Here is a 22,351-nt window from a genome sequence, read left to right on the forward strand (position 1 = left end):
GATGCATGGTGCATGTTTATAACTTCATTGAAGGGTAATAAGTAATAATTTTTTTGCAAAACTGTTTTCATGATATTTGAATTCCGATGAGGATAAAGAATAATAAAACCTCTATTACACCTATGAACAATCTTGAACACTCACTAGTGAAAGTGAAATTTGACTACGAACCTTTGCAATATGGGAATATTAATGATACATTCAATGAACATGACTAAAGTTACAATGCACTATTTTTAATGAGTGAATGCATGGATGTAAAATATGGGGAATTTCCTGGAATACGGCGATATAGTGTTTTAAAAACGACATTGGAAGAAACCCATTTAAATAATGAGTCAAGTAGTGAGACTTGAATGTAATAAATAGTTGTTGATTAAGTCTTAGCTGCATTAAGATGGTTGGTAGATGTGATTGGTTAATGTTGCATGACTAACTAATAAAACTCATATGCATAAATTGAATTTGATTTAATCTTATTACAATCCGTAAACAAGTGATTATGGTAGTTACTTCATGTATCGGTTTGTTGATGACAATACACTATGGGAAATTGGAAATGTTTAGAGTGTTATCTCAACTATTATTGACATTTACACATTAATGAATATTTTCATATATATTTTATGCATGACAGTATTGGATGCATGAAACTAAAATGTTTTGGAAAGTGAATACATGTTAAATGATGACTAAAGTTGTTGATGGGATTAAGTAGTGGTAGCTTAATGGCAACAAGAAAACCTTTCAAGGTAAAACATTGCAATATGCATTGCAATCGTAAATGAGAAAGTATAATGTCATATGATACACATGATTGTGTTACTTGGAAAATCAGAATGCATAAAACATGTATGTCAGTTATGTTTCCTGTCAATCTAGATATTGTGGACCCATGTTGAGGGTTAAGTATAAATGCATGGTGTACATGAATTTTTCTTTTGTTAATGATAATGTGCATATGGTTCATTATGTAAATTACTATAGAAAAGAGTGCTAAAAGAGAAATTTAACATACCAGAAAGTTGTGGACAGTTGTGAAAGGACAGAAGGTCTTGGGTTGATATCGGTTGCCTATACGGAGGGGTTGATGGCACTTGCCTACACGGATTTCCTCTCCCTAGAGATAAGTGATCTCAGTAATGGAAAAGAGTTGGCCAAGATGGTAAAGAGGGTAAAAAGCTTGAGGAAAATCTGTTAATTTGGAGCTTGTTGGAGGAGGCCCAAAAACCCTATGTGGTCATTGGAATTCTTGAGCTTGTTGGCCAGTGAAATTCCATACTAGACCTAGTATGGTCTTTGTTAGAGAACTATTTGGATGTGAAATTGGCTCGATCTAGTTCTGAAAACTAGTTCTCATGGGTTGGGATGAGCATTCTTTTTCCATTGTGGTTCTCATAGCAGAACAAATTAACTAATAAGTTATGTGTTATGTTAAAAGTGAATTTTCTATATAATTTTGTAAATATTTTATGTACATGAAATATAAGTTCCTTTATTGTATTACATATCCTTTATTGTATTACATATATTTTGAATGTCTTAGCAAGGGCTAGGACAATATGCACTTGGTGCATTTATTAATCATTTTTATGATTAAAGAGCTAGGTGCTCTCTGAGTACTTTTAGAAGTACTATGTCAATGTATTTAGCATAAGCTAAGATAGTGTGCACGTGGTGCAATGATTTATTAGTTTGATGATTAGAGTGTTGGTGCTCTCCAAGTGCTTGTAGAAGTATTATGATTGAAATATCACCTAACATTTCATAATTGATTGATAGTTGAAAGTATTTCATTTGATTGAAAATGTTGTGACTAATATGATTATGTTGTATTTGTTAGTCATATATTACAGGGTGCTTGTCATGGAGTGTGGATGGATTGTCAAAACATTCTTAGAGAACTTACATAAATGTGACAATGACTTTCCAAAGTAATTGGTAAGTAATGGTAAGTTGGTATAGAGACATTTCTTTTAATTTGTGAAATAGAAAAATGGCTAAGTGAAGAATGTAGAGTTTGTATATTTTTGCAGTTATAAATTCTTATGACTATTGATTTTTCTTATGTTATAACATTACTATTTTTGTTTATGGGCATTTCTTGGAATGAAATCCTTCATTTTAAATGGGAAGAATCCCCTTTTTTGTGGTTTAGATTGTCATATCATGAGTAAAAGTTAAAATTTCAGTGAGAGAAGAACATCGAGGATGATGTTCTCTTTAAGGGGGGGAGTATGTAATACATCCACCTTTGAAGTTTCAGTAAAACTCATATAATTACATGAGTAGAAAGGTTATTAACGTTTCCACCAAGAACAATTATAAGTTAAAATTGGTTCTTGATAACCATTTTATTTTCTTTATTCGTGGAAACTATTTTTACATGGGGATAGAAGCCATGGAAGAAGAGGGATAATGCTCGATGGAGGAAGGAAGCCATTAGTAACAGTATGTGAAGAAAGGAATTGATCATGGAGAGTAAGGTATTTTAGATAAACACACATGAAGTGGCTAAGGAAAGCATTGAAGAGCCTATACTATTTATGCCATTTTGGGATTTGCAGATTTCCACCATCAATGATTCATTGAATTTTATTAAGTGGCTTCTTGTTCTTTCCTTTTACTTACCGTTTGTGCATTTTTTTATGGCGAGGAAAGGGATACATGCCAAAGCTTCTTTAAAATTGGATTCTACCACAATGTCTTCATTCCATAACCAGTCTATGCTTTAGCTGATGGCCGGTGGAGCTGCCATTTAAGAGAAAAGAAAAAGTAATTCCCTAGAGAAGAAGAATGTTCTTTTTGGGGGAACAACTCCAAAGTAATAATGTTGTTCATTAAGGATTGTTGGCTTCTCTCATAGTTAATTTTCTAAAAGGTCGAATTTTCTCTTGAAGGAATAAATAGATGCTCTGAAGGGGGCATATCTGGATTTGGTGACATAGTGAATATACTGGCATGCAAAATTCCAAAGAATCCAAACGCCCTTCGTTGAGACCAAACCACTTGCCAGTTCATGGGTATTGCGGTTAAGATAAGTATACATTTTATTTACATTCTATTTCTTGAAAAGAAAAGATACATTATGAATATTTTACACACAAAATGTGTAGTTTTTGTTACACACATTATATGTGAATCTGGTGTGTTAAAAACTAAGTAGATTTGTGATTTATCGAAATGGAAGTGTGTGTGTGTAATTTTTGTTACACGGATTATATGTGAATCTCGTGTGTTAGAAACTAAGTAGATTTGTGATTTCTTGAAATGGAAGATAAGTAAAGATGCTCTTGAATTTGTGCTTACACAAAACTCACGTTAGTTTTCTTAGTAAATAAAACATATTGCTACATGTAGATAAAGATTGTTATTATATGTTTTTCTTAGTAGATAAAGATTGTTATTATATATTTTCTTAGTAAAGAAAATATATTGCTTCATGTAGATAAAAATTGTTATTATATATTTTTCTTAGTAAAGAAATTGTATTAGTACATGTAGATAAATATTTTTTTTTGCTGAAGCAAGAGTGGGTCCTTCTTTTCCATTAATAAAATACAACATTTACAAAAAGCCACCCCGAAAAGTGGCGAAGGATAACAGCCCCCCAGGGGAACCGAGAACGGGCCGAGGCAAAAGACTCGGCACAAAAACCTTACCTCTTAATACATCAAGGCCGAACAGGAAAAATCCAAAATGTACCAGAACCACAGTGAAGAACCATCGGGCCCAAATTAACAGCTCAGAACTAAATCACCCAGGAAAGAAGTACGCCTCTTAACTGGCAACGCCTCCAAGCTGCTCGACCCATCGCCACCGTTGCTTAAACAGGAAAGGATCCAACGGTCAAGGGACAGAACACCCCCACCAAGAAGGCCGAAAAATAGCTTGCGAAGAGGGCCCCACTAAATCGCACGATCGATCCCGATCATTGATTTTCCTCACACCATCGGACGGCTGAGCTGCATATCGTGCGTCCGAGGTGCTCGGCCTATAAGCAGTGGGGATAGTGGTATTTCGAGTGGGCCCATCTCCACGTGTCATGCTCTCAGTGGCATCGCTGCCAAAAATATAAAACCACTTATGATTTAAAAGCGGTGCGACGCTATGAACGCTCTCCGAAGGTGGTATTACCTTCAGCCAATGGAAAAAATGGTTGATGCGTATGTTCGAGAAACTCTGTCGCTGGTCACGGAGAATAATCTCGATCGTGGTCGACTTTGCTGCATACCTTGACATACCTCTCACCCTGAAACTTTCTGTCCAACTTTGTGAAGCCCTTTGACCGCTATCCATTAGTGGTTGGATTCTATTCTTTTGCTTCTATACACTTCTTTGTCTTCCTCCACCTGGTTATGACAGAGCTTTTGCAGATTGCTCCGCTCCATAGTGCTCCACTTCCTTGAAATTGCACTATCCTCGCAGCTGACACCTTGATTGGCTAGAATGTCCGCCAATTTGTTGGCCTTTCTCCTCACATGAATAAATCTGAGAGTACGAAGTTCCTGTAGATGTGCTTGGATCCTGTGAAGAACCTGAGTTAACCTCCAGTGTTTTGTGACCTTTTCCGGCCCTGTACCATTACTGATTCTCTTGGCTGCGTTTATGACCAACTCTGAATCCGCTTCTATTATGACATTTTGACAATTGTTCTGAATCAAAAATTCTAAGCATTGTTCCAAGGCCATTAGTTCGGCCATATTGTTAGTGGCTTTTCCTAAGTGTCCATGGAAGAGGGAGATTATGCTGCCTGTATCATCCCTTAGAACTCCCCCAAAGCCAACCACCCCCGGGTTACCTTTGGAAGCTCCATCAATGTTGTACTTTAAAAAACCTTCAGGGGGAGGATGCCAGTATTCCTCCTCCTTATCTCTCATGCTTGCTTCCTTGTCTAGACCTTGAGGCATGAGCCCCTGCATGTCTAATAGCTGAAGGATTTTTAACTCTTCTACTGTGGGAGGATTTTTGGGGAGATTCCTGACCGTGGTGCTAACTGTCTCTTTAAGTTGTTTTACTATCAGCTTCACCAGGCTAAGAGAGTCAGTCTTTACCTCTTTGAATATTCTTTTGTTCCTTTCTTTCCACACATTCCATATAATGAAACTCGGCAAGAGATCCCAGGCTGAATTGAGAATGTCATTATTAGAATAATTATTCCTCCAATTGTTGAGAGTGTTAGCAATACTTTCTTTGTCTCTATCAGACTGTTTGAAAATGTTGGTAAAAAAATCCCATATCTTGTTGGTGTAGATACAGCTGCTGAGAAGATGCTCAATAGTCTCCTCATGGTTCTCATAGAGATGACATCTGGAGGGTCCCAGCATGCCCCTCTTTTTGAGGTTGTCCCAGGTTAATATTTTTCTGTGATGAACTAACCACATGAAGAGTTTGATTTTCATCCAACCTTTGTGTCTCCAAAGCTTCTGCCAAGTTTTATTTGGAGCTTGGGGTTCCTGATCTAGGAGAAAACCTTTAGCTTCCTTAATATTAAAGTTGCCCTCTTTGTTGCTACCCCATCTCAGTTGGTCCTGCCCTTCCGTGACTAAAATTATTCTCTGATCCAGCATTTTTTTAAGGGACTCTGCTTGACTGTTGAGGGTCCTATCCTCTCTGCCCTCAATTTTTTTCCAAATTCTCCATTTGCCAGCATTTTGTGGATGCTCCCAAAAGTCTTTCACCTTTACTAAACCTTGAATGTCAGTTTCATGTTTGAGGCTTAGAAATTCTTCCTTCAGTAGATTAGGTTCTTGTTGCCATTTTTCCTCCCAGAAAAGTGCCAGATCTCCCTCTCTGATTTCCCAGAAACTATTTTTTTGAACCACTTCTCTATTCTCCCAGGCCTTGTTCCATATGGGGGAGCCTTTCATTGTTCCTGTCATGCGTATGATATCAGAATCCAGCTAGTCATTCGCATATTTTTCCTTCCAGATGCTTGCCCATTGAGCTTTAGGATCCTTAACCCACCTCCACCAGAGTTTGGCTCCAAGAGCCTTGTTGAGAATCTCAGGATTGTCCAAACCCAGTCCTCCTTGGTTCTTGGGTTTGCAGATCTTTTCCCACGAGACTAAGGCCCATTTTTTCCTTGTTTCTTCTTTGCCCCAAAGAAAATCTCGTTGAATATTCTAAAATTGTTGTAAGACTCCAATTGGAGTTGGGAGGGCTGATAGCATAAAAATTGGGATCGCATGGAGAACTGCTTTAGTAAGAACCAGTCTACCAGCTAAACTTAAAGATCTGTTTGTCCATTTCCTGACCTTGTCTTGCATTTTATTTATTAGAGGATCCCATATACTCTTGTGACGGGGTTAAGCTGTGAGAGGAACTCCCAAATACTTAGAGGGAAGGGATTCTCTTTGAAAGCCTAAAATTCTGGAGACATTTTTCTGTATGGCAATATGAGTGTTAAAGAAAAAGACTTTTGATTTAGAAAGGTTTACTTCCATACCTGTGGCCTACGCGAAGTCATTCAAGATTTGTTTGTAAGCAAGTGCTTCTTTAACTGTGGGAATTCCCTGTAACATGGTGTCATCTACAAACTGTTGATGAGCCAGAACTTGCCCATTCTTCAAAAGTTGGAGTCCTTGAATTTTTCCCATTACTCTAGCATGCTTGATGGACCGCCCCAGCCCTTCCATCATGAGGATGAAGAGAAAAGGAGAAAGAGGATCTCCCTGTCTAAGACCCCTGGAGGGGAGAAAGAGTTCAGACGGAGAGCCATTCACTAAAATTGGAAAACTGGACATAGTCACAAGGGCCATGACCCATCTGACCCAGTTATGATCAAAACCAAACGCTGTGAGCACTTTTTTGATGTAAAGCCAGTTTACTTTGTCATATGCTTTCACTATGTCCAGTTGCATGATCATGCCCGCTCTCTTGTTGCGAGTTAACGAGTGAACCACCTCGTGTGCTTGAATGATGTTGTCCAGAATTTGTCTTCCTTCTACATACCCAGTTTGTTCCCCGGAGATGAGCGTGGGCAGCAGGGGTTTAAGTCTGTTAGCCACAACCTTGGAAATTATCTTGTAGACCACATTGCATAAGGAAATGGGCCTGTATCTCTCAGGTGTTTGAGCATTATCCTGTTTTGGAATAAGGGCAATGAAGGAGGTATTGAGAGCTTTCAAAATGGTATTGTTCCACTTGGAGTCTTCGACAATCTCAACAATATCCCTTTTAACAATATTCCAGCAGGCTTTGAATAAATCCACATTAAATCCATCCGGACCTGGTGCTTTGCCGTTTTTCATTTCCTTGAGGACCTCACTGATATCCTTTTTCAGTTACTGATCTGTTAAGATTACAATTATCCTCTTTGGATACCAGTTTAGGTATATGTTCAATTAAGTTCTTAATAAAAGGTTCTCTTCCCGAAAATTTTTCCTTGGCAATGTCCCGAAAATGCTTTACTAACACTGCATCTATTTACTCATGGGATTGAAGAATTTGGTCGTTCTCGTCCTTGATCGAAGAGATTCTGTTGTGAGTTCTGTTCGCAATGGTAGATCTGTGGAAAAATTTAGTATTTCGTTCTCCTTCTTTTAGCCATAGAACCCTGGATTTTTGTTTCCAAAAAATTTCTTCTTGATTACACAACCTTTCCCATTCTTGGTGATATTTCTCCGCTTGTTCATTTTTGTCTTTATCAAAGCCGTTCTTGATCAGAGCTTGGTTGAGTTCTAGGATTTTGAGTTCTACAATTTTTTTGCTTGTGAAAATATTGCCAAATTCCTTCTGGTTCCATTCCTTTAGCTTCTGCTTAATGTGTTTTAATCTCTTATGTAGCAGGAACATGGATGATCCCTGAATCTGAAGATCTTCAGCCCACCATTTTTCAATGTTGCTGACAAAGTCTGGGTGTGAAAGCCAAATATTTTCAAACCTAAACGGTTTGTTTCTTGGGGTACCAATGCCCTTGATCTCCATTTGAATTGGCCAGTGATCTGAGCCTCCAAAAGGAAGGATATTTGCTGTTATTTCCTTGTCTAGAAGCATGAGCTCTTCAGAGATCATGAATCTGTCAAGCTTGGAAGCTACCTGAGAATCCCCTCCTCTTTTGTTGTTCCAAGTGCAAAGACCATTATTTGTCTCAATGTCCACCAGCTTCATGTTTTCTGAAAAACATTGGAAAGCTGAGGAATCTTTGTTTAGTGCTCTTGTGCCCCCTTTTTTCTTCGAGAGAGATCTAATCATGTTGAAATCTCCTCCTATGACCCACGGTAGCCCTGCAAATCTATTTCGAAGGTCCACTAAGGACTCAATAAACTTGATTTTGTCATCTAACCTTTGTGGGCCGTAAACATTCGTTACAAGATAAGTATCCCTATCTCCAATAAGCTGTATGACAACTGATAAATAATTCCTTGATGCTTCCGCATCAATAATTCCTATTTTTTGGGGATTCCATAAGATGAGGATACCCCCTGCTATATTTTCTGCTTTGAATTCTATAAACTCATATCTGCTGAGCCACTTACTATGGATTTGTCTTATTTTTTGGACAAAAATTATATCTGGGGCTACCTGTTTCATTCTATTATTGAGCATTCTCTGTTTTCTTTTACTACCTAGACCTCTGATGTTCCAAGTTGTAAACTTCATAATTACAGATTGGTAAAGGAGTAACTGGTTAGGTCTTTCATCTTACCTGAGTCTATCATAAGCTTTCCACATTCCATTAATAGCTCGTTCTGCTTTTTCCTGCCCCTTTTTTCCCTGGGTTTCTTGGAGCTAATCCTGGAGTTGATTTTACTGCTTTCACTCCCTGCTTCCCCTGTCTTTCACTGTTGTGATCTTCTCCCAAGCCTTTTGTCTGAGATTTCCATAAGAATAGCTGCTTTATTCGATTGCATTCTTCTTGTGGTAGAGATTCTACTCCATTTGTTGTTCCCTTACTCAAGAACCCTTCTAGGTCTAGGTTTTCTCTGTCGAGAATCTCTTGTAACTCATTGTCTTCCATTTCCATCTCGCTCTGGGTCATTTCCTGATCCATATCCATCTCTGGTTCATTCATCATGATCTCTTTCTATTTTTCTTTTACCTGTTCCTGAACTTGTACTTCTTCCTTTTCCTGTTTATCATCTTCATCCTCCATAACTTGATTTTCAACTGCTGCGTCTTCCTCCTCTTCAAGAACCTGGAACTAATTTGGCCTCACTTTTTGGTCTCCACTTTGGTGTTGTTTTGGCCCTTTTTTTCCGTTTTTACTTTTGTGAGCTACTTTGTGAAAGCCATCTGTTTCTTTCATTGTGTTAGGTTTGCCTTTGTGTTCTGCCTTATTGAGAGGACAGTCTCTCAGAAGGTGTCCATGTTCATGACATTTTCGACATCTAAATGGAATATGCTCGTAGTCAACCGTCTGCACCCATTCCTCATCATGAACCTCCAGTATGACCTCGTTCGGAAGAGCTCCAGATATGTCCATTTCTACACAAATCCTAGCAAAGGAGGTATATTTTCCTTTTCTTGTGGCTTCAGAAGATTTAACATATCTCCCTAATTTATTTCCTATGGCTGTTAGTGATTCTATTTGCCAATAATCCAGAGGTAGCGAATAAAGTCTTACCCAAACTGGGACTGAGGTAAAGGTTTTCCGCTCCGGCACAAATTTCATCATCCACGACCGCATGTAGAGCCCTGCTGCTACAAAGAAGTAGGGCCCACCTTCAAACACTCTGTATTTGTCCTCAATGTTTGTAAACACCATAGTGAAAAAACCCTTGGATCCTAAATGAAGATCAATGCTTCCTTTAGGCTTCCAGTGGTATCTGATCCATGTTTGTAAAGCCTTTTTGGTGGGCCATAGTCCCATGAATTTGCATATGATTGCATAAGTTTGCATGTGCTCCCTGTGGGCCTGTAGCTCAGGGTTATTTAAGATTACTCTGGGAGTGACTTCAGCTTTGGGCTTACATGGTCCCTTTTGTTTATTTTCTTTTGCTCCCTGTTTTTTTTCATTTTCCTCTTTGTCTTTTGTGCCCACATTCTCCTTCTCCTTGTTTCTTTCTTTTTCCTCTTCCCTGTTTTTTCCTCCAGCCATCGTTTTACTTCTGCCTGATTCTGGAGGGGCCTTGCTCTTGTTAACCACTACCTCACCGTAGGAGGGAGTGGAGCTCCCTCCTCTGCCCCCGTCCATGGCAAAAATCCCGCGCAGAAACCCTCAGCCTTGCTCTTTTGTTCTTCCTCTCTTCTGCTCTTCCCCCCGCCAGATCTCTACATGTAGATAAATATTGTTATTATATATTTGTAGCATTAAAAGATAAGTAATCTTTCTTGCCTTTATATAACATTACATATGAATTTTATGTAAGAAAAGATAGGATGCATGCTCTTTTCTTAAAAAGTGATTTTGTATCGGTGTATGAAATGATAAAAATCCAAGTTATTTTCTTGGAAGTGAATATAGATTAAAGAGGGTAATTTGTGAAATAATTTCATGGGTTATTTGCACAAATAAAAAATTATTTTATTTGAAATGAACACATATGCAGAAGCATAGAAGCAATAGTTGGTTACATGCATGAAAATAGAACTATTGTGTTAGATATTTTAAAGAGAAACATGTATTTGTGTGCAGAAAATAATAAGTATTATGGAAAGTGAATCAGAATAAATGTGCTAGATTTCATTTGTAAAATACACATATCCACATACAATAAATAATGATTAACACATTAGTTTTGTTTAGAGCAACACATGTCTTTGTGCATACAATAGATTTTGTAAATAGCTCTATCTTGGGAAAGATGCTTTTTGAAAAGGGACTTGCATTTGCATGCACGATAATGATGTCTATCATGTTAGATTTGCCTTAGAAGGGGGCATGTAATTTTATGTATTATAATAATATTTGGTGTATTGGAAAGATTACTTAGTTACATGCACAAAGAAGAAGCTAAGGGGCTAGATCTCTTTGAATAAGTTTTATCTAATTACATGCACGAAAAAACAAAGATAAGTTGCTAGTATCCTTTAAATGAAATGGATGGTTACAGTGGTTTCCTTTGGATATGAATATGTGCTGGTGCGAGAATGATCATAGTAACGCGGTAATTATTTTGACATGCTTGACAGTTGTTTGTTTAAACATGCACAATGTTGTTAGAAGAAGCATGTTGTGATATTATATTTGCATATCATGTATGCACATGAATAGATGTTATAAGATTGCCTTTAAAGAGTGATTATTGATTGATTAATACTTTATCTAATCATGTTATCAAAGCTTGTTGATGACAAAAATGATAGGAAACGATGATGATTTGTGCAAAAGACAAATTATGTTTAACATTGTGGCAGATAAAGAATTAATGGTCCATGCTGATGAGTACGAGCTGTAGGATGGTCCACTGATTGAAAAATCATGCCACAAGGATGTAGATAGCGGTGATATAAGGGTAAATTGTTTTATGACAATTTTAATAGCTTTTAGCTAGGCATGTGGTATTTTAATGATATTTCGTTGTAATATTTTATAACAATGGATAAGTGATGGACTTCCTTATAAACCATTGAGTGAGGGGTGAACACCCTCACGAGCGTTTAATAATAAAATTAAAAGTTCGTTGGTTTTCCCACTACAGTTTGGTGATGTTAATTCCTTGAATAATGTGATGTTGATAATGTCAAGTATGTGATTAATTAATGTGGTTAAAGGAATCATGAAATGGATGCAAGGTTACATCATACAGTTTATGTTAATATACTACAAGAGTGGTTGTTAATGGTTATGCAACTTACTATTCCTCTACTAAAGTTACTTTATGTACTAATGAACATTTTATCTAATGGTTAATGAGGAATCTGGAATAGTGATTTGGATAATTACTTGTGGGTAATTTGTGTAAAATTTTTCTAACTCCCTGCTTTGTCATGTGAGGTTACCGGGGTATGTTACAAGTTGATATCACTGTGTGATAGAAAATATTGTACGGTGTCCAAAGTGTATATGTAAATATGGCGAGTTCATAACATACTTAACGAACATGGAAAAACAAATGAGATGGATTCTCGGAAAATAAATTGTGACTCTTATGTTTTTCTCCTCACTCTCATGGCCTTCTTCTCCCTTGTAATACTAGTTTTGCTTACCAATTTTGTCTTCGACGGATTCAATGGAGCCAAATTGATTTTGGAAGGCAGGTGCTTCACTTATCCCCTCTCAATATATGTTGCAACTCACTAATCGCACGCATTGGGTGCTCGGTCGGGCATTTTATTCAACTCCCATGCAGATGAAATGCAAAGATACGCTTTTCTCCTTTAGCAATACCTTCATTTTGTGCATGGTGCATCCTCCCTCCGACGAAGGCAGGCACAGATTGACCTTCATCCTCATGCCTGTAGAAATTGTTACTGTAGATTAAACTGATAATGCAATATAACTAAAGAAAAATACTTTAATCTACTTCTACAATCAAACTTGAGGAAGCTTAATAGATTTGAGCAAGATCAAGCAGAACACATATAACCAGAAGAAGAATCAATGCACATGAAACACAGAAGAGTACTCAGGGGAAAGCCTCGGCTAAAAACCCCACTATCTATATTATCATACAAGTGGAAATATATCAAGATTACACAAGGCCTTAGCTCTCACAGCTAGCCAACTCCCAATAAAATCCCTCTTGGATGCTCACAAGCAAACAAGGCTTCTCACAAACCTTCTCCTCTGCCCTCTAAGCCTCCTATTTCCTTGCACAGTTTTCCCTGGGTGATCTAGCTGTTACCAAATGTAACACTGATCTCACACACTACTCCAACACACTGTCAGAACTGTGCAATCCTCAAGGAATGAATTCCTTCTGCATGCATGAGTTTTCCTTATAGGAAAATTTATGCAACTGATAGTACATTGTCCCTGTCTTTAATCTCAACTGGATCTTTCTCAGAATAGACATGCATGAGTTATTTATGAGAGAAACTTTAGTTATCTGAAGTACACTAGTTTGATGCATGCATGCATTAACTGACTGAACTCACAATTAGTTCCTCAAACAGTTTGGAACTAATTTAACTAGACTTAACTCAGTAAACTGAGCTAACTAATTACAACTCAAATATAACTCAATCTTATCTCCTTAATTAAAGGATAACTTCCTTAATTTAAGGAATAACTGTTGCATGACTTCACAAAGACTTCTAGCTTGAATTTCTCCAACTAATTAATCCAAGATGAATTAATTATTTATTTTTCAAGAAGCTGGTGAGACTAAATTCGAATTTTAATTCTCAAATTTAATTCTCAGTTTTAATTCAAGGACAAATTAAAATTGGAATATTCTTGTTGCCACATTTCAACACTCCCTCTCAACAAGAAAGGGATTATCTGTCAACCCGATCTTGTCTCTATGGAACTCAAATTTACACTTTGACAATGCCTTAGTCAAAATATTAGCATCTTGCTCCTCGGTCGAAATATACTGCAACAACATGATCCTCCTCGCTACACAGTCTCTGAGAAGATGATACCAGATATCGATGTGCTTGGACCTATCATGAAATACTGGATTCTCATAGAGTTTGATACAACTCTGATTATCACAATAGATCATAGTTGGATCCATCCTCTGATCAAACAAACCAGCTAGAATTTTCCGCATCCAAATGGCCTCACATGCTGCCTGACTTGCAGCCATGTATTCAGCCTCTGTTGTGCTGAGTGCAACCGACCTTTGTTTCTTGCTGTACCAAGAAATTTCCGCCGACCCAAGTTTGAAAATTCCACTTGATGTGCTCTTCCGATTTGATGGACTCCTTGTCCAGTCTGCATCAGTGAAGCCCTGTAGCTTCACTGCCTCTGTTTGTCTGTACCATAATCCATAGTGAGATGTGCCTTTGAGGTATCTCAATACATGCTTTGATGCCTTCCAAAACATCTTGGTAGGCTGAACCATCGCTTAACTCAACTGGTTCACTGCATAGCACAAATCTAGTCGTGTGTTCACTAAGTACATAAGTGAACCCACAAGCTGCCTGTACACGGTAGCCTCTACTACTTCTCCTGAAGTAGCATCATCCTTCCTCTAGTTACTTTCTAGAGGAGTCTGCATGGGCTTGCACTTCTCCATGTGGAATCTCCTGAGTATCTCATTGGCATACATGCCCTAAGAGACAAACAAATCCCCATCCTTCTACCACACACCCATGCCAAGGAAGTAATGGATGAGACCCATGTCTTTCATCTCAAATTCTATTGCAAGGTCCTCCTTGCAAGACATGATCAACTGATCATCACCTGTCAATATGAGATCATCAACATAAATTACAATGATCAATGGCTTACCTTTCACCATGATGTGGTACAGGTTCACATCTGTTTCACTCTTCGTGAAGCCCAACCCGGTGAAGTAGTTGTCTATCCTGGTGTACCAAGCACGAGGTGCTTGCTTCAACCCGTACAAAGCTCTCTTGAGTTGGCACACATGCGACTCATGATCGAAGGTCTCAAAACCTTCCGGTTGCTCTATGTACACCTCTTCCTCAATATTGCCATTGAGGAACGCAGTATTCACATCCATCTGATGGATCTTCCAACCCATTATTGAGCACTGGAGAAGGTATGTTATTTTCATTTACTTTGTTATCTTTTCTTCAAAACTCATAACCTTTTTACATCATGAGCTAGGTATATGACAAGAGAATATGATAAAATCTAGAAGATTTATATGTAACGTAAAATAACTAATAATTGCCCTTTTTCTATGCAGAAAGAGGAGAAAACGAAAGACTGCCATCCCAAAGGAAAGAACAAGACCAAGTTAACTACTGTCCCTTTGACAGGGAACCGCGTTCAAACAAGGCGATCCAAATTGGAGCATAACAGCCAGAAAAAGGAAAAGGAGATATCCAATCGGCGCAAAAGAACAAGGGGATAACTAAGAACTAACAGTTTGGCGAATCCCTTAGGATCCTTTGATCCTGAGGGATCGCTATCTTAACAATCCTCTGTATCGTTGATATCGCCGCTCAGCTGTTATAAGAAGGGGTAGCACTATTAGCTTGGGGGAGAGAACTATTGTTATTTTTATGAAATTCTTCTTGGTACTTGAACTTTGATCATCGACTCTCTTTGAAGAGCGATTCACTGTAACTTTGTTTAATGTTTAATATATAAATCTGGTTGCTGTTCTATCGTTGATTCTGGAGTACCCTTAAGCAGTGAGTCCTTGGAGGCTAAGGGCCCAACCCTGGTGGATCACTTGCTCCTATACCATTATTTCTGATTCATGTGTGGTTTGATCTTGTCCATTTACTTTGTTTAGTAATCTGATGTGCTTTACTGTTTTACATATCGACTCTATTATATATACTTGACTAAGTAATATTATTATCTGCAATAGGAATGCTATGTTATTCATTCTAACTTTATATCACATTATTGTTCCTTTTTGACAATTGATATAACATTGCTGTTCCTTACAGATTGCCATTCGATTACAGATTAACAGTGTTGTATATTCCTAAATCGGTACTGCTGTATGGTTTATTCATAAATTGTGATTGCCGTTCATTCGGGATTGCTGTTTCGTTGTGATTGCAATTGCTGTTACTTTATAACTGTGATCCATACTTATTGTATCGAAGCTCAGATTACTGTTCCTTTTAATGTTAAGTGCGTTGCGTGTTCAATCTAGTTTGCTGTACATTCATATTCGATCTAAGTTTTTGTTCTACATTTTATTTATGTTAGTCCGTTGTTCCATTTCTATTTTCTGTTCAATTCAAAGGCTGTTACTTAATTCCTGTAGGTTATAATTATTGTTGCATTCATTTCCGTAGGTTAAGGTTTTGCTGTTCAATCCTGTTTATAAAGATAGTTGCTGTTCCATTTCTTGTTATTTGAAGTTATCATCGCTTTGGTGTGCGGAAGGTTTGAGACTGTAGTGAACATCGACATATGCTATCTAGTTCCCAGATTGATGATCCTTTCTTTGAGTGCTTTTTGATTGCATCAGTTTACAGAGGGAAGAGTTACGATTACTGTACCCTTGACTGATAAATTGTTGTAGCTTTCTGAACGCATGATTTGAGTCTTAGGTTTCTTTTTGCATGAAGATTTTATTCCAAGCATCCGTTTACTCTTGTATTTAGAGCACTATACTACTAGCATTACTCTGACAAATGACCGCCTCAAACTGAGTACACTCTTTGAGATAACAAATCGTTCCTGGATTGACAATTAATGTAGGGTAAATAGAGGTGAAAAAGACCCTTTTTACTGCTCGACATTTTGGCGTCGTTGCTGGGGAAGAGTGTAGCCATTTGTTTCTTTTCCAGAGTAGTGTAAGAACCTGTTAGGAGAGAATTGGGTTTTAAAAACGGAAGGTAAGAACCTGCGTGTGGAGCATGTAATAGCCCTGCTCCCCTGCCCGCTTTCCTGCAGATTTGTTGCTGTTTTTTGGGTAGAAATTAGCATTTGATTTGTGTGCATGACTAAGCAAAAAAATCCTGAAAAGAATCCTAAACCTCTACCCAAGCCTGATAAAGCTAAGGGGCCGGTGACCCTTGGCTGATCAACCTTTATAGACGAAATCCTTAAGAAAGAAGAATCTCAGCCTTCAGTAGGACCTAGAAAAGTTACTTCTAGACAACCTACTAGTTCCCTTCAGGCCACAGGATCACCATCTGTAGCCTTTGCTGAGGTGCATAGTCACACCGAAGAGCAAGATTTTCAAGAAATTGAGAATTCTAGCCCAAAATCATTGCAAGAAGGGAACCTTAGCAACCTCTGTGAAGGGAGAGGAGAAACCAGGGAAACTGAAGAACCAAGATCTCCTCTTGGGATAATTCTACCATTAAGCAGCCCAGATAAGGGAAGTGCTGCAAAAATCATCCATAACGAAGTTGAAGAACCTCAAGAAACAAAATCCCCCCCAGACATTAGGAACTCTCATCATCCCAGATAAAGGAAGTGTTGTTAAGGCCATTCCTATTGAAGCCAATCCCCCTCGTCAGCCTAGGAATACCCTCCTAGACATCCCAGAAGATTATTGGCACATATTTGACCAAATGGCCCAAAACTAGCCAAACACCCAAACTTCTACACTGCAATATCCCATTGTGGACACTGCAGCTAATGCTCCTATGAAAGCAATTCCTCTCCAGCATATCCCTACATTTCATGGCCTTACATCAGAAGATCCGGATGCATTCTTGTTTGAATTTGATGTGTTGTGTAGAGGTTATGACTATACCACCGATCCCCAGAAATTGAAATTATTTCCCTCTAAATTAAAAGGGGCTACTTTAAGATGGTTTATGGGGTTGGGTGGTGGTGTTATAAATAACTGGGATCAAATGAAAGAGTATTTTCTAAAAAAATATCAGGATTACTACAGGTCTAGAGAGTTAAAAGATGAAATATTTCAGATGGTAGCTAGACCAAATGAAACATTAGAAGAATATGTTGAGCGTTTTCAGTATAATCTTCAAAGATCTCCTTATGCATCATTACCCTTACCTGATAATGTATTAGAAACAACATTAATTAGAGGAATGAAGGAACACTGGATTGAAACACTAAATATTATGGGAAAAGGAGATATTTATCAAGAAAATTTTGCTGACATTATTAATTTACGTATTAGGAGTTCAAGAGGCAACACAAGACTAAAACCAGTAAAACATGATAGGTTTGCAAGAGATAACAAAATTTCTACAGAAGGAGTAACTCGCGCAAAAATTGGAAATTTATTAGAAAATTTTAAAACCGACATATTGGGGACTCTGACAACGCAACTTGATATTATGCAAGCCAAGCAGAAACAAGCAGAGGCAAAACAAAATTTGGAAATCTTCTGTCCAGATGCAGAAAGAAACATAGCCACAAAGAGTGTCCGTTAGATGTGGTTCAAGTTTGCGCCATTTGTACAAAATACCATTCTACAGAAAGCTGTCCCTCACTTCCTGGATTGAAAGCAGTCTACAAGGAAGCGGAAGAAGAGCCAGAACCGGTGTACCTACTTAATCAGCGCCGTCAATGGTAGTCGCGACAATCAAGTATGTTCTCCGATCCAGCTTCTTCTTTTCAGCCTCCACAATATCATGCTCAGCAATATAATACTATGTGGCAAAATCAACCTCCATTCTCAAATTGGTCACAACAACCATTTCCTTCATCATCACCATGGCCGAATCAAGCAAGTCAACCCAATTGGCCAAATTTTCCCTATGCCCCACCATATTGGCAAAACAATGTATATCCAGTGCAATGGTCCCCTCCTACTTCATAGAGTCAAGCCTGGCAGACAAACTGGCAAAGACCGATGAATCAACCAGTAGGAACCATTCCGCTCCCTCAACCTACACTGCCAGCATTACAACAAAACCCCCAGTCTAACTTAAGACTGCAACTCCCAGCCCAACCCAACCCTAATCCGAATAACAGACCGGTCCAATCCATTCAAATAATTGAAACACCAGAGATAGAAACCGATCTAAGGGAGTGTAATGACCTTCAATTAAGATCTGGGCGCATCATAGAAACAGAGGGAGATAAAACCGCTCAAGTTGAAAATCAGTTACCTATAGAACAACCACTGCAAGAAGAGGATGTGATCAGACAACAAACTCATGATCAAGTAATCACATCTTCTCCTCCATTCCCAGAATGATTAATTATACCTCGACCTATACAACATCCTAATTTTGACATTCTGGGAGAACTTAAAAATCTGTACATAAAAATTCCACTCCTCCAAGCCATCCAAGACATCCCAATATATGCAAAGACCATCAAAGAGCTATGTATAAAAAAACCAAGGAGGAGAATAACAAATAACCCAACAGTCCAAGTAGTTGGCACCTTATCCGACCTATTATCAGGAAAAGAAACACCCGTTAAATATGAAGACCCAGGAAATCCAATAGTAACAGTACAAATCAATGGGCAAACTTTTGCAAATGCCTTAGTTGATTTAGGGGCTGCAATTAATATCCTAACAACCACCACTTGTTATCAGTAGAACCAACTTCCACTTTATTAGAACTGGCTGACCGATCTATGGTTAGGCCAGAAGGCACACTACATGATGTCATGGTATCCGTTGATTCCTGGGAGTATCCTGTCGACTTTCTGATAATAAACCCCAAAAACTGACTTGATGGACATCCATTGATTTTAGGCAGACCTTGGCTTGCAACCGCTGACGCTTATATTAGCTGTCGACAAGGCAGTATGACCACAATTAGAGGGGATAATATCAAGAATCTAGCCTTATATCCTCCAGCCCAGCCAAATGTCAAAATAATGAAAACTAACAAACATCCTGTATTATACCTCATCGAAAATATTAGATCCCCATTAACCATAGAAGATGACCTCGATTTCAAAGATCAAATAGAGGATGATGTCATTAACAACTTTCTTAGCCAGACTAAATCTAGATCCCACATACAATGTCATATGATAAAAGAAGCATTTGATAATGAATTAGAAGAAGATCCTCTCAAAGACACTCACGATCAAACAATACCTACTACCTCTGTATCAAATAGAAAAACTATAGAAATTGAGCCAGGAAAAACTTTAAACATTAATGGCAACCTGACTCCGGAACAAGAAGAGAAGCTAATCCAGCTACTGAGAAAATACAAAGAAGCATTTGCATGGGATTATCCTAACATGAAAGGAATCGATCCCCAGTTATGTACACACCACATTTACATAAAAAAGGATGCAAGACCTGTTCGCCAACCCCGAAAGAGACTTAACCCTCATCTAAAAGACATTGTAAAAGTTGAACTTCAAAAACTTTTAGATGTGAACTTTATCTACCCTATCTCCGATAGAAAATGGGTCTCTCCGCTTGTAGTGGTGCCAAAGAAGAATGGAAAATGGAGGATTTGTGTAGATTATAGAGAGCTAAATAAAACAACACAAAAAGACCATTTTCCCCTTCCATTCATTGACCAGGTATTAGATATGTTAGCAGGAAAGAAATTATTTTCTTTCTTGGATGGCTTCAATGGATACAATCAGATTCAGATTGCCCCTGAAGACCAAGACAAAACTACTTTTACCTGTCCTTGGGGAACATTTGCCTACAGAGTTTTACCTTTTGGTCTTTGCAATGCCCCTGCCACATTTCAAAGGGCTATCCTCAGCATATTTTCAGATTTAATAAATGAAGGGCTTGAAGTATATATGGATGATTTTACACCATACGGAGATGATTTAAACCAAACATTGGACACACTAGAAAAAGAGCTGCAGCGATGCATTGCCACCAGGCTTTGTCTGAGCCATGAAAAATGCTATATGATGATGACTGAAGGACTTATTCTAGGCCATTATATTTCAGAAGCTAGAATACAGGTAGATCTAGCCAAAATTCAAATAATCTTGTTAATACCTACTCCTACCACTCAGACAGAGGTACACAGTTTTCTTGGATTTTCTGGTTATTATAGAAGATTTACAGAACATTTTTCTCATATTGCTACGCCTTTATATGCACTGATAGGGAATGTTGACTTTGTTTGGATAGAAAAATGTGATTGCGCTTTTGAGGATCTGAAAAAGCTTGTGTCAACAGCCCCAGTAGTTCGAGGACCAAATTGGGACCTGCCATTTCAAATGTCATCAGATGCTTCAGACACAGCTATTGGAGCAGTCCTTGGGCAAGAAGAAGATAAAAAACCATTTGCAATTTATTATATTAGCAAAAACTTGTCTCCTACTGAATTGAACTATACTGTGACTGAACAGGAATTTTTAGCTGTAATACATGCCGTCAATAAATTTAGGCATTATATCATTGGATATCCTGTTATTTTATATACAGATCACTATGCCATAAAATATTTAGCGAATAAACCAATCACAAACAGTAGAGTAACCAGATGGCTGATTTTATTGCAGGATTTCGATATCACAATAAAGGACCAACTTGGAAAAGAAAATTCTATAGCTGATTTTCTCTCACGAATGCTAAAACTAGTGGATGCAGTAGTGCTCGAAGATCAATTTCCAGATGAACATTTGTTCGTTGTTACTGTTAAAACACCCTGGTATGCTGATGTTGTGAATTATTTAGCAGTAGGCAAATTACCGAAACATCTGACCCCCAATGAACGAAAGTAGATTGTCCAGCGTAGTACTCGATTTTCTTGGATTGGGGGCTACCTGTTTCATACAGGGGCAGATATGCACATCAGGAGATGCGTCCATGAAGATGAAATTTTTGACATCTTGAAAGCTTGTCACGATGGACCATGTGGCGGACACTTCACAGATCAAAGAACTGGTCACAAGGTACTACAAACAGGGTATTATTGGCCCACGATCTTCAAAGATGCAAAGAAGTTCGTTCAAGCTTGTGACAACTGCCAAAGAGCAGGATGCCCAGGACAGTCTGATGAAATGCCCTTGAACCCACAGCTAGTTATTGAACCATTTGAACGATGGGCGCTTGATTTTGTTGGTCCAATTAACCCATCATCAAATCAGAAAACATATATTCTGGTAGCAACAGAATATGTCACCAAATGGGTTGAAGCAGAGGCATTGCCGAGAGCTACAGAGGATTCCGTCATACAGTTCTTGTTCCACATATTTGTGCGATATGGCCTCCCAAGAGATATAATTACAGATGGAGGACCACAATTTGCTGGTAATAAAATTGCTGCAACACTAAAAAACTATCATATTCAGCATAAAATTACTACTCCATACCACCCACAGGCAAATGGTCAAGTAGAAAGCATGAATAAAATAATAGAAGCAATACTGACAAAAACCATTGTGTCACACAGACGCGATTGGGCTGCAAGACTGCCAGAAGCATTGTGGGCATACAGAACAACATGGAGAAGTACTACCGGTTATTCACCATACCAGCTAGTATTTGGAAAGGAACCCATCTTTCCAATAGAATTTGAAATACAGACACTGTGAACAGCACAAGAAGTCGGTCTAGATTTAGATGAGGCCCAGATTAATAGATTACAATAGATCAATGAGCTAGATGAAATCAGGCTCTCTGCCCTTCAACATACTGTGTTAATCCAACAACAGCGAGCCAAATGGCACGACACCCTCATTAAAAAGAAAGTCTTTCGCGAAGGAGATTGGGCGCTCCTATACGATTCCAGGTTTCAGGATTTTCCGGGGAAACTTCAGACTCGCTGGCTGGGACCATACGAAATCCAGAAGGTACATGATAATGGCACCATTACTCTAACCACCATTGATGGATCCGGACATACCTTTAAGGCAAACGGCCACCGAGTTCGATTATACCGCAAACCACTTACTCGGGAATCCTTCTACCAGCAACTCCGCGAAGACTCCGACATGCAGATTCTGGTTGAGGAAGAGAAATCTTCCTCACCTTTGGTTCATTAA

This window comes from Pinus tabuliformis, chromosome 5_2 (assembly GCF_031772625.1).
Source record: "Pinus tabuliformis cultivar Carrire ecotype Pingquan chromosome 5_2, CPIR1, whole genome shotgun sequence".
Lineage (NCBI taxonomy): Eukaryota > Viridiplantae > Streptophyta > Pinopsida > Pinales > Pinaceae > Pinus > Pinus tabuliformis.